Source organism: Crinia signifera, chromosome 4 (genome assembly GCF_055691185.1).
Source record: "Crinia signifera chromosome 4, ASM5569118v1, whole genome shotgun sequence".
Taxonomy (NCBI): domain Eukaryota; kingdom Metazoa; phylum Chordata; class Amphibia; order Anura; family Myobatrachidae; genus Crinia; species Crinia signifera.
This window is the reverse complement of record NC_139220.1, coordinates 281,530,654-281,544,415: the sequence shown is the minus strand read 5'-3', so window position 1 is coordinate 281,544,415 and position 13,762 is coordinate 281,530,654.

Genomic DNA, 13,762 nt, shown 5'->3' with positions numbered 1-13,762 from the left:
AGCAGCGGGGAATAAACGCTGTGCGCATGCGCACAGCGTCTATTCCCGTAGCCAGAGGGCTGGGGGCATGGCTAGAGGCTCACAGAGCCTCTGGGTCATGCCCCCATAGCGGCAGAATGGGGGCGTGGCCTCGCGGAAGAGCCACGAGTATAGGCCACGCCCCCAAATTAGCCCCCCCCCCATCCTGCCTGCTGCACTTCAAAAGTTGGGAGGTATGCTTTTAACTGATTAAAATATCTTCTTACAGACATAATTTACTCTGATCATTCGGGATTTATCTCGGGATGTCATTCTGAAAGTAATATGTGATGTTTCCTCTCTGTAGTTTATCGCCCTCCTCCCTCACCTCTACCAATAGGCTACTTTTATCTTTAGATGTGGAGAAGGCCTTTGACTTTATAGAATGGCATCACTTGTTTAACACTATTCTAAAATTTGGCTTTCTTGAACACTTTATTTCCATACTCACGAGTATTTATTATAGTTCACAAACGAAGAGATCATGTAATGGTCTCTCTCCCCCATTTACAATAAAAAAAAGCACAAGACAGGGATGCCCACTCTTAGCTCTCCTTTTTGCAGTTGCTGTAGAATCCCTGGCCATTGCTCTCCGGTCCTCCCCCCCTTCACAGGAATCACAATAGGTCATTTGGAGTTTTTGCTCTTTTCTGATGACATATTATGTATAGCAAGTATATAACAGACTGCACATAGGGGCGACAGATGTGTGGCAACTAAATAAAAAAATAGTAACGGTTTGGTAAAAATAAGTATATTTATTGTAGCTTGAAGATATTATTAGGAGCTGGATCAATTAAAAGCAATCAGAAAAAGTATACAAAACAATAGATTTCTAAAATACACATTCTTCTGATTTAGGACTAAGTTGTATAAAAAGTCCTGGTTATAAAAAGGATATGTTCTTATAAAAAGATGTGTTCACATATACACCTTTATATTTTTGAAGGTGGCATCCTGATGTACTCAGCGTCCCCAGTGTTACAGGAGACCGTTCCGCTGGTGTTGTAATTTTTAATATATGAAATGGTGAGCTCATCTGTACTGTGTTGCCCCTGCTGTCTGTTGGCTATCTGTAGAACTGATGCGGGTACTTCAGTCTAAGGTAGTTAGGGAAATTCTCCCACTTGCATGGACCTGCAGGCTGTGGGAGGGTCGAGAGAGCGGGTGGACGACGTGCGGGTTCTGAGGTGGAAAGCACCGCTAACAGGGACCCGTGGACTCATATTTGCCTGTGCTCTCTGCTGTGTAGCCTCTCCTGTGGCTGTGAGCGGGTGACTGGTGTGCCGGCTAGTCGGTGAGACACCACTGTCTACGACCCTTGCCTGTGCAGTGAGGGTCCTTAGCAGCTTCAGGGGGTTCTTTGATGCTTGGTCCCTGTGCTCTGTCCATCGCAGGCAATGCCTCTGATGAGAGCAGGGTGCAGGAGCTTGCGGGATGTTAGAAGGGGGCTAGGTGAGCCGTAAATTGCCAGCAGAGTATTTGTTCAGTATTATATTATTTATATCCAATCCTCACATATCCATACCGACTAGTTTTGATCTGATTTCCTTCTTTTGGCTGCAGAGGGGTCTATCGCGCTAACTTAACTAAATCCAAACTGTTATATCTTGGTGACCCCGAGATGAATCCATGCACTACAGTATATCTTTTCCCTGCCATTTCCCGACTGCAGGACTTTCTTTGGGCTGCACCCACTCTGTGGAATGCCCTCCCAAGCACAATAAGACTCTCCTCCAGTCTCCAAACCTATAAGCGTTCCCTGAAGACTCATCTCTTCAGGCAAGCTTATCGAATTCCAGAACCAGTCATAGAACCTTGCATTCTGGTGGAATCGATGCAATAAAGAATACAGGGGTGGATTTATTATGCTGCGCTGAGGGGTCTGTGCGCTATCCTCCTGCGCTATAGCAGGGGATAGCGCTTCCCATTATTTATAAAACCCGTTTGACAGGTGGAATAGCGGCGGCGGTGCGGGGGCGCAGGCATAGCGCATGTACATTTTTCTGTACAGTGTGCTTATGCCTTACCTTATTTAAGAACCTTCTTTATGTCCCCGGCGTTGCACTCTGCGCCCTCCAGATTTCGCGACTTTTTTCCGGCGCTGCGGGGCTCTCCTGCTTTCTTCTTCGCCGCTTGCTGGTCTCCGGCGTCTGCAAATTCAAACTGCGCATGCGCCGGGTACACAGCATCCCCGGCGAACATTACCCGGCGCATGCGCAGTTTGAATTTGCAGATGCCGGAGATCAGCAAGCGGAAAACTGCGCATGTGCCGGATACACAACGCGAGACCAAGGTATCCGGCGCATGCGCAGAAGACACCGCCGGCCGGAGGTTCCCCCTTCGTTATGGGAGGAGGCGTATCACCACAGGTCAGTGATAACGCACTCCCATAACGTGCGCACACATATTCGTAAATAAGGGCATGAAACAGGTACGCTTCACTGCGCAAAAGTGGCGAAAAATACCTGCGCCCATAACGAACATTTGCCTCACAATGATAAATCCAGTCCACAGTATCTATCCTTATGTATCAATGCCTATTTCCCTATAGATTGTAAGCTTGCGAGCAGGGCCCTCCTACATTTTGACTGTCTGTAAATACCCTGTTTTGTATCACTGTCTGCTATTGTAAAGCGCAACGGAATATGCTGCGCTATATACGAAACTGATAATAAATAAATAATAATAAATAACCCCTACCTCTAACAAATACTTAGGCATACAAATACCAGTGATTTTGTCTAAACTGTACTTGCTGATTTTCACACCTAAGTTATCAGAAATGATTAGTCTCCTTGAAGGTTAGAAACCCATCCATTATCACTTTTGGGCTGCATTCATTTTCCCCAAATTGTTTTATCTGATGAAAATGTTACCCATATGTCTCTCCAAACATGACCTGAGAACTTTGTGAAGGGCTATGTCCATTTTTCTTTGGAATTAAACTTGCTTTTTCTAAACGATGGCTTTCTAAACTATTTTCTATGGCTCTTTGTCAAACGAGGTGTGCGGGTCTACCCGATATTTCTCCTTTTAGAAGGACATTTACCATCCCTCAGAGTCCTTTCTTTATGTACCTACAAGTACGCCATACACTGATGTTCCGTATTCGTCCTCTGTACTTCCTCTTAGCTAAAACTACCTTGAAGAAATGATGGGAGAATATGTTCACCCATAGCATAGTGATATTCATTCTATTTCTTCATCTTCATCTCTCAGTCCTTTTTATGATACCCCTATACAAATTCTCCAATCCTCGTATCTGCAGGAGAACTATTCATAGAGCATACGTCTCCTTAAGTTAACCCCGCTAACTCGGCTGCTTGTATTAATGTCGTTAGCCTCTTTTTTTTTTTTTCACTGTATCTGGGATTGTGCTTTCATTAGACATTATTGGAACAAGCTCCTCAATTATATCAAATGTATCTTTTAAATTTCTTTTCTCCCAGACCATGTAGCACAGGGGTGGCCAAACTGTGGCTCTTGAGTCACATGTGTCTCTTTTCTTAATGAGATGCGGCCCTGCCGCTTGCCTTTTCTGAGTGTGCACATAAAATGAGGCAAGCAGCAGTGCTGCAGGTGCAGTAGCAAGTGCACAATGGAGGAGAGCACAATCACTGTGGTCCTTCTCTGCCTTTTGGCTAAGATCAAGTGTAGTATCTGCTGCTCCAGCCCCAGCCTCAGACTTCCACTCTGGCCCCCTTCGCTGGGAAGAAGAAGCCTGGTAAGAAGGGTAAGTCCTTGGCTGAAAGTCTGACCAGATTGGCCGGCCCCAGCTCCTCTGCCCCTTCTGTGACACCACCAACGGTGCCCGTCCAGGGCCACTCCACCTCCCAGCCCTGGATAAGGCAGACCGTGGTGATGAAGCTTAAGGAGGTTGCCGGACGGGTGCCTAACATGACAGTCGAATACTTCAGCAAGAAGATGGTCCTGGAACAAGGATTCTCTGCACCTGAACTGCTCAGCATCCAGAGCTTCTTCAGAGGCATCTTCTACTCCACCTTTGCCTCCATTGCAATCTGCTAGAGGTATTGGAAAGCAGTGTAAGCGGCGAAGCCTGATTCCCTTCTCTCTCGCTTTGTGGGCAACTGCCCTATTCAAAGAGAGGGGAGGCGGGTGATGGTTTCAATAAGAAGCCCACACACGCCTGTCAAGGACATCGTCACTTTTCTCAGCCGATCCTGCACCGTAATAAAAGACCCCTCAAGGATCCTTTACGAGACTAGACTCTGGACTGGAAATTGGTCGGTGATTGTCAGGCTGCACAAGGGGGACACTTCGGGGGAAATTTACTAAAGGAAATGTATAAAAAATAGGTGTAAAAATAGGTGTATTTGTATCCAGAAATACACTTATTTTTGACATTTTCTATCCCGAAAATACGGCAATTCGTATTGATGTGCTATCAATACGAATTGCCGTATTTTCGGGATAGAAAATGTCAAAAATAAGTGTATTTCTGGATACAAATACACCTATTTTTACACCTATTTTTTACACATTTCCTTTAGTAAATTTCCCCCTTAGTGACCAGATGGAGTCAAGCACCTCAAACAGTGCTTCTCCCTGGAGGGAACTGCAGGACTTATCCACTACGTGTACTAGCCATGCACTTGCAGCAAGCACAATGTTTAGGACCCCCTTGGAAAGGAATGCAAGGTCCTCGCCTGAAGAATTTGTCGAATGGCCAGCCACAAAACAAAGGCCTGCTCCACGAAGAAGTCCTGCAACCTGTGTGGCTTGGTTGATCATGTCTACAAGGACTGTCCCAGTAGAGCAAGTTCCTCTGCAGCAGCATTATCAGGAGTGGTCATCCCTCCCAAGGTGCCACCCATGTCTGTACTGAGGAAGCAGATCCCGCAAAAGCAAGGCACTAAGAAACCTTCCCCCACCATTCATAACCCTCAACTCCCTCCCTCTGTGACAGCAACTCCCATCCTGGCTGCTCACACCACCCCCCTTCCCTCACCCTCCCAACCTGTGATCCAACCCACCCTTCCTCCCACCATCCGCTATGTCCCTCCCCCTGTCCCTCTCCTCTTCGAGGAAGAGTTTCCATTACTTTCCCATGCAGGAAATGTACAGCTTAGAAGGAAGAGGAAGGAGTTGGACAGCCCAGCTGCTGACCCAGAATCTTCCAAGAAAGCAGCAGGTGAATCGGTCGAGCCAGTCCAGCACCCCCTCGCCCTCGAGGAGGAGGCTTACACAGAAGTGTATGAGGAGAGTGGAGTATCTGAGCTCAACAGCCTGTGCAACATCGACCAACTGCTTGACATCATTGAAACACCCCAACAGGGAGATCCAGTTGCTGACCCCGAGGAAGCGCCTCCCGATGGGAGTGATAACGTAAATGTACAATGACCTAACCCTGCCTTTTCTCCTAACAAATGGTAGCTTTTAATCTTTTTACCATTAATGTGAAGAGCATTAAGGATAAGTGCAGACGTCAATCTATTTTTACCTTTCTTGAAATTCAGAAATGTGATGTGTATAGGTTGCAGGAATGCTCTCTTCCTCTCTCCAGGCCCATCGTAGATGGCAACAGGGTTTGTACAGAGACAAAAAAAGAAATGTCACTGTGTGGTGCACCTAAGAATTGACACAATAATACGTAACTTTTAATTGGATAACTCTAAAATTGGTAGCGAAATAATGGACACACAATACACAAAAACATATATGACACAGACAGGTGTTTTAAAAAGGGTACTGATACCCTCACGACGCTGGGCCCCCAATCCCAATGAAATTTATGAGAATGCTTTTATTTGTGTACACATAAAATGCTTTGATGTTTTAGCAGTAACTTAGTACCTAGGACGTTCTCCGTAATTAGTGGAGAATTGACGGGTATGGTACCGTATCGTAGATGGCTCCTGGGCAGGTGAGCCTATCAGGCTTATCTGCATGTATGCTTCACCTATTAAGAATGAGCATTATTAACTATTCCAGACCCTGCGGACCCAGCTCGCCACCACCAGGGCTGTAATGATGGCCGGAGACTTCAACTGCCTGATTAAAGGGATGGTCGAAGCACCTGCAACTCTGCAAAGCTGAACATCATGTCCAACCTGCTTAGGGAAATGGTGGCTGAAGCATCACTGCAGGACTTTGTGGGCTCCATGGGGGCTGGCTCCGTGAATTTCACGTGGATCCGCCTCGATGTCTCTGTGCATTACCGCATTGACACCTCCCGGGCAGTGCAGCAGGTAAGGCATTCTATGGTTCCCTGCTTCTTCTCTGACCACATGGCCATTCTCTTCCAAGGGATTCTGGGCCATGGTTTTCCATCTGGCCCATGCTCCCGGAAGTTGAACTGTGCCCTACTGGAAAGGGAGGAAGTACTGGCTGAGCTTAAGGATGCCTACATCACATGGAAGAATGACAAATGTTATTTTGATTGTATGTCTGACTGGTGAGAATATGCCAAATCTAACATCCGCAGTTTATTTCAGGTTAAAGGGCATATCCACTCTGGCCACACGCCCCTGACCAAGCTGTGTGATGAGAATGGCATCCCCAGACAGGGGAAGGAGGGCATGATGAAGGTTGTCCGCAACTACTACAGTGACCTCTACTCCCCTAAGACTACAGACACAGATGAGGCGGATAAGTTTCTGTCAGGAATCACTAACACTATTAATCCTGCAGGTAAATCAGCCATGGATGCTCCCTTGGCGTTGGAGGAGGGGCTCTCTGCCACTAAATCCTTTAGGCAAGGCAGGACCCCGGGCAGTGATGGTCTCCCAGCAGAGCTTTATGTTGCACTGCGGGATCTCATTGGCCCGGACCTGCTCCAGCTGTATGATGAGATGGTGGTGGAGGGCAAAATGCCTCCTTCGCCGAGGAAAGGATTGATCACGATCTTATATAAGCAGAAGGGGGAGAGATGTGAGCTGAAAAACTGGAGTCCCATCTCTCTCCTGTTGCATTTGGAGAAAAGATATCGGGAAATCCCTGAGGACAGGAAAGGATTGGCATGCTTTTGAAAATGTCATAGGTTTGTCAGTTGCATAATCTATGAGATTGTTAACATTTTTAATTCCTTCTCTGTTAAATAGTGTAAAGGGATAATCTGCCTCCCCATGCTGGAAACTTCGGTTGCCCAGGAAGGACAAAAATAAACTTTTATGGGGGTGTAAGGAATAATCTCGTCGGAGAATAAGCCACAGGCAGTAGATTGACCATAATAAGGGATTTTCCCTATAATTTAGAATTGTTTCTGCTTTGAGTTCATGGAGAAATAAGATTAAGTTGCCCCTTTCTAAAGCTGGCCATACATCAGAAAGATCGATCTTAAGATCGACTGCGCTCATGATTGTGTACAATTTCCCTTGAAATCCCTGGCAGTCCTTGGTGGTTTTTGGACACACAATCTACTCACAATCCATCATACAATCAGTCATACAATCCATCTGCTGCATGATTGTGTATACAAGATGTGCACACAATCTGCATACAATCCATCATACAATCCATCTGATGATTGATTGTATACACAAGATGTGCATGCAATCTGCATAAGATCCATCTTACAATCAATTGAGATTGTATGATTGGGTACAATATCTTTCTGATGTATGGCCACCTTAAGAAACCTGCCTCAAGGCCAGTGTTGGTATAAATTACTAAAAATAGAGACAAACTTTTCTTTTTATACACTCTCCATACTGTATATTGAAAACATATTTGTCTTAAACAATACCAGCATATCAGGTTTGCCCCCATTTTTGGCTGGGCCAGATGTAAATAAAATTTCAATATGAAAATATAAATTGGCATAACTGGATGCAAACCTCTCTTTTAATACTGTACATATAGAGAGGCGTATATTACAGAAGTTGATGTGTTTATAATATTAGTAATTTAAAAATGTGTTTTTATCATTATATGTTCTTTTAAAGCTTTGATTATTTTTCATAATTATTTTTAATACGTTATCAGCACCTCATTAATATTTATTTTTTCCTCTTTAAGTAGTGTTTCTGTTTCCTTTTAATACATTTTTAATCGATAAACCCATTTCTCTTTTATCTTTATTTTTAATTACTAGATAGAAACACAGAAGGCTGAATAAGCCTGAGGTGACATAAACCACTGAGGGTTCTCCCAGGGTACACTCTGCTGTTGATCACATGCTATTGTAATGAGGATGGGCACAAGGCCTATCAGAGCAGGGGGAGGGTTTAGACAGGGTAGGAATGATCACGAGTTTAGAGTGATCACCCTCTGTTCAAGAAGCCCCACCCACTCTTCCCTATTTCTCTTCCTCTTCGGCGGCGGTAAAGAACGGTCATTCTTTAAGAACTCTGTATGTGTGTAGGTAGTGGGGTGCACTCTCCCTCGACATCGATTGTCATGGGCCATGCTTCTGTCCGGGGAATGGCCGTCACCACCAGGCCCGGTGGCTGACCAGGGAGAGTGGTCACCCAGCGTTGTATGTATGCGTAGTGATCTTTAACCCCACCTTTCCTATAGTGACCGTTCTTTAGTGCCGCCACCATTCATAGTCTTAGTTAATTGTCAAAATAAATTTGAAATTCTTTTTGAAACGCCAGCACTTTGTGTCGTGTCTTTATTTTAAGTTAAGTTATATAAGGTTTAGAGTTAAGTTTGTATTTCGGTGTATCAACCGTCGGGGTGGGCCAGGGGGATACCCGATGGTGAGTTTAAAGGATCTGGATGTAGACCTTTTTATTTTATTTGTTTTTGTAGTCTTTTAAGAGCATTGCATGTCTTTAAATAACCGTTAATGATTTTATTGAAAGTCAAGATTTTAAATTGTTGGAAAATAAATTCGATTTTTTTTCTTTAATTCTGAAAATATCTTCCTGATTTTCATCTTGAGTGGGTGAAAATAAAATGTACAGTCAATGTTTCGGAAAATATTTCTGTCCCATTACAAAAAAAAAGAGAAAATTATTATTTTCAAGGAGAATATTCTAGGTTTTATTTTCTAGGTGTCCTAGAACTACATATATTTGTTAAAATTATAATATCAGCTTAATTCTATGTCTATAGAAATGTTGTATCGCCTTAAACGTAAGAGATAATTATAATGATCTGCACTGTATTCACCATCTGCTACATTATAAACCTGCCACTGCTTATGGTCCTACCATGAGTCCCACAATTTGGGACTGATCTCTAATATGGCATTCTGGGAGTTTAACATTTTTATAACTCTTTCTTGGCTTTTGAGACTGACTGAATCTCCTGGGATTTTGTTCTCCTCCCTTAGTTTACATACCAGACAGCAGGACTTATGTCGTGTTCCTGGTATGCAGTGGTTAGTAGCAACCAGGGAAGGGCAGCCAGTGACAGGGTAATAGGTGCACACAGTTTATTGATGTGTGGGGATGGTGAAGGCTAGCCTGTCTGGTCCAATTATACAGAAGAGCTAATTTAAGAGATTTTGGAATGCTGGATATGATAGAAAGGTATCAAAACACATGGTGCATCACAGCTTGTTGTGTATTGAGCTATGAAGGCCACATCCTGCAACTTACTTGGACTCAAAGGGGTTTATTTACTAAGAGTTCTATTGAAGATGGGATGTTGCTATGGGCAACCAATCAGATTCTATCTATTGTCTTCTTGAAAGTGCTAAATAAGAAGTAGATTCTGATTGGATCTGCTGCTAATGTTGTAGTATATACAAGTGGGGTTTTTCCAACCAACGGGCGCAAGTAGAGTTGTAGTCTCTAGATCTTCCTGTATTTTCTCAAAGGTTTCTCGACCATATGAGGGAAATTTAGAAAGAAACAAGATGGTTAGGTCTGACCATCCCAAAAACCAATATATATGGCACAATGGATACTTTTTGTAAAAAGATGGGTAGGCGTACCCCACTTACGGCAAGAAGGGCAGCGTAAAGGCACGTAGCAGTTTCTTTTACTCTTCTTTTTCCTTTTTCTCTTATTTCTCTCCTCCGGTGGGTTCTTCTCCTCACAGTGTGTAACTCAAGTGTCGGTGATAGACGTAGTGAAGAAAAAGGTACAATATATGGGTTTATATTCGGTTGACTATATATTCATATAGATACATCCACACCCTGTGACTTGATCTATCGGTGAACAGGAAAAGTGCTTGGGTCGTACCTTAATCACCAACAGTATAAGTAAGGCACACATATAAAGGTTTCTTTTTTGTTCAGAGAGATTATTTATCCGTATGAAAAACCAATATTATATTGGCGTACCCCGACTCACGTGAAGAGATGTGTCTTATTACACGTAGCGTGTTCTTTGTCTGGTGGGACTCAACTTCAATCAATGGGCCGTATTTTTTCTCAGGAAAGGTGTGAAAAAAATATATGGAAGGAGATGTCAGGTAAGTGATAATAGAGCCGCCTTATACAGATATATCATCACCCTGTGACTTGATCTATCAGTGAGCAGAATAGGTGCTTAGGTCGTACCTTACTCACCAACAGTATAAGCAAGGTACACAAATAAAGGTTTCTTTTTTGTTCAGAGAGATTTATTCTTCCATAAGAAGACCAGTATTATAATGGCGTACCCCAACTCACGTGAAGAACTGTATTTTCTTACACGTAGCGTGTTCTTTGTCTGGTGGGACTCGACTTCAATCAAGAGGCCGTATTTCTCTCAAGAACAATATAGTGGAAATATATAATAAAAAAGTGTCAGGTAAGTGGTAATTGCACCTCCTCTTATTGGAGGAAAACAAATATAAGTGAGAGATTGGGTATTTATGTTAATGTGACCAAGGGGTACTCATGTCGTACCCTGACTCACACGTGACTGTGCAAAGTAACATTCATAAAGGTTTCTTTCTGTAGACAAGGGTTCCCTTCACCGTGGTTTCACCTTGTGTTTTTAGAAAAGTAGGGAGTTATATACCCAGGAAAGATGGGGTCTCTGAAAAGACTGTTTTAGCGTACCCAACTCACAATTGTGGGGACGTTTCTCCACCCATAAAGGTATCTTTTTCTTTAAGACAATCAGGATTTCTGATGCAGATAAGTATATCCAAAAATATTCCAAAGGGAGTCTCTTAAAATTATTTATTATACAGTAGAAAAATAGTAAAAATCCTTCATCCCAACAATGAAAGGATACCAAACATCAACTCTTAAGGACTCTCCCCAGTAAGTCCCAAAGAGGCCCAAACGACAGTACAAAGTCCAAAAATTAGAAAAAAAAATAAAAAATACAAAATTCTTAAAATTTTTTTTTTTAAATACATATAAAATCCAGAAAAGCGTCCAAAGGAAGGAATGATGGCTGCTCACTCTCCACAGAAATTTGTCAACGCGTTTTGGTGTGTGCAACACCTTTTTCAAGGCATATCTGTGGAGGGTGAGTGTCCATCTTTTATACTGAGAGCAGCCTATCAGAGTACACAGGAAATGAGGTAGTACAAATTACAATATGTCCTTCAAACTGAATGTACACACTAAAGATTGACATTACATCAAATTCATATTCATAAAAAGCATATAGGGCCTTATTCTGATCGGTGCGGCCCGATCAGAATATGCGGCCGCGACCGTGCAGGCGAATCCCCGCCTTCCATACGGATCGCCACCTGCCGTCCGTACGCGGATATGTGGCGATCCGCATGAAATTGGACGGGGATACGCCTCCTCCGTCTTGGGAGCAGCCCCTGCATTCGATGGTCGCCGAACATCGAATGCAGGGCCGCACGCTCCACCAGGTCCCGCCACACAAGACCACACGGACACTTGTCCGTGTGAAATCATGTATGGGGGCGGGCAGCTGACATCCGGCAATGTCAGATGCCCGCCCCGTACCCACGCGTCACGGCCTCATTACCATGCATACGCCCCGCGTTTGCATGGGAACGCCCATGAAACGCGGGGCGTATGCATAGGGTAATGAGGCTAAGTAGCCCCTCACGCCCCTCTACGCCCCCTGTGCGGCGTATAAAGAATCCGTGCGGCGAAATCGCCTGCACATGCGCAGAGTGACCTCTGCACATGCGCAGACGATCAACATCGGCGGTCCGTCCGCATGCGGGAATATCCGCACAGATCAGAATAAGGCCCATAGAGTGCAGAGATATACAGAAAAAGTCCAAAAATTCAATGCAGGAGGGTTTCGTATTGATGGCATAAACGGTCTCCATGGCAACCTGCATGTCACTTCCGGTTTCGGAATGAATGGATAATCTGTATTTAACAGATGTTCCTGTAGCGTATGGGGAAGGGAAAAGATCATTTGAACAGGCTGTTTATTTGAAGAAGATCGTATGTAACTGAAGAATGATATTTGTGTTTAAGCATATGCAGCTCCGTGCGCTAGCCCCGCTATAGAGCTTCCGGTCTGTGGAACGCAGACTACGGAAGCCTAGGAGGGTCAGTAGCGTGGTGTGCGCCGTCACTTCCGGCGCTTGGACCGCATAACGCGGAAATGCCTGTTGTTTGAACCGCAGGTTTGCGGAGAGGACTGACGTGGATTTGTGCGATGCTTGTTGCCATGGCACCGCGTCCACCTCTAGGTAAACAAAACACAGAGACATAATTAGATATACATTACACTGAAGGGTACCATCTATATCAGGTTAATGTGAGAAAAAAATTAGCCACGCATAATGGCAAACAATGTATATGGCTATTACTAGGTTACTTCAAAATGTACCATAACCAATGTTACTGGAAAATTATTTCCATAAATGAGGCATCATTACATAAGCATGCTTGGCCCCTAGATGTTATAGAGGGGCGTCTGACAGTTACTGTAAATGACATGATAAAACCAGTGCAACTGCACGAATATCCCTGAAAACTGCAAATTTATATAGAGACTCTTAGCTCCTTGGTATCATAACAAAAGGGGGGATTGGTTGAACAGTGACCCCGAGCGAGAACTGGCAGGCTACAGAAACCACTTCAGCTCAAAGTCACTGTTCAATCCTCCCGGTATGAGAGTATTACAATTAAAAATGAGATTCATCTCCATTTTTGCCAGAGGAGTGGTTGTATCATTGTGTCTTAAGTTGTTTTTAACCATTCTCAAGCCACAAAAGGAGACAATCTCTGCTGGGGAGCTGTTATGTGCACTTTTGAAGTGTGCTGATAGTGCATGGGATTCAAAACCGTTTCTTATATTACGGATATGTTCCCCCAGTCGGATTTTTAAAGCCCTAGTTGTGCGGCCTATGTAATGCTTATTACTACTGCACTGTATAGTATAAATCACGTTTTTTACATTACACGTAATGAAGTCTTTAATTTCCATTTTGAAATCATTTATGGTGTATTCAGTAATTTTGTTAGAACCTTGGCCTTTTATATTCCTGCATCCCACACAACTCCCACATCTAAAGAAACCCTTAGTGTTTATCCTTGACATGGGTGGTTTAGAGGTGTAAGCACTCCTCACCAGTGCTGATTTAATGTTGGGGGCCTTACGGTATATATGTTTTGGCATCTCAGGTAGTATATTTTTCAAAATAGGGTCACATAATAAGACTTTCCAGTGTCTTCTAAAGGCTCTCTCAATCTTCATGTGTTCCTCTGTATAAGTGGACACAAAGGCAAATGCGAAGCCATCCCCTTTATTCCCCTTTTGAATCTGTATTGTGGGGTTTGGGATATCGTTGGTCTTTAGTAGTTCAATTTTCCTTTCTAATTTTTTCTTTTCATAGCCACATGAAATGAATTTTTTCTTCATGTCTGTGGCTTGCTCCTGAAAAACTTTATCATCGGAGCAGTTACGCCGCAGCCTTTTAAACTGCCCTTTTGGCACTGAGT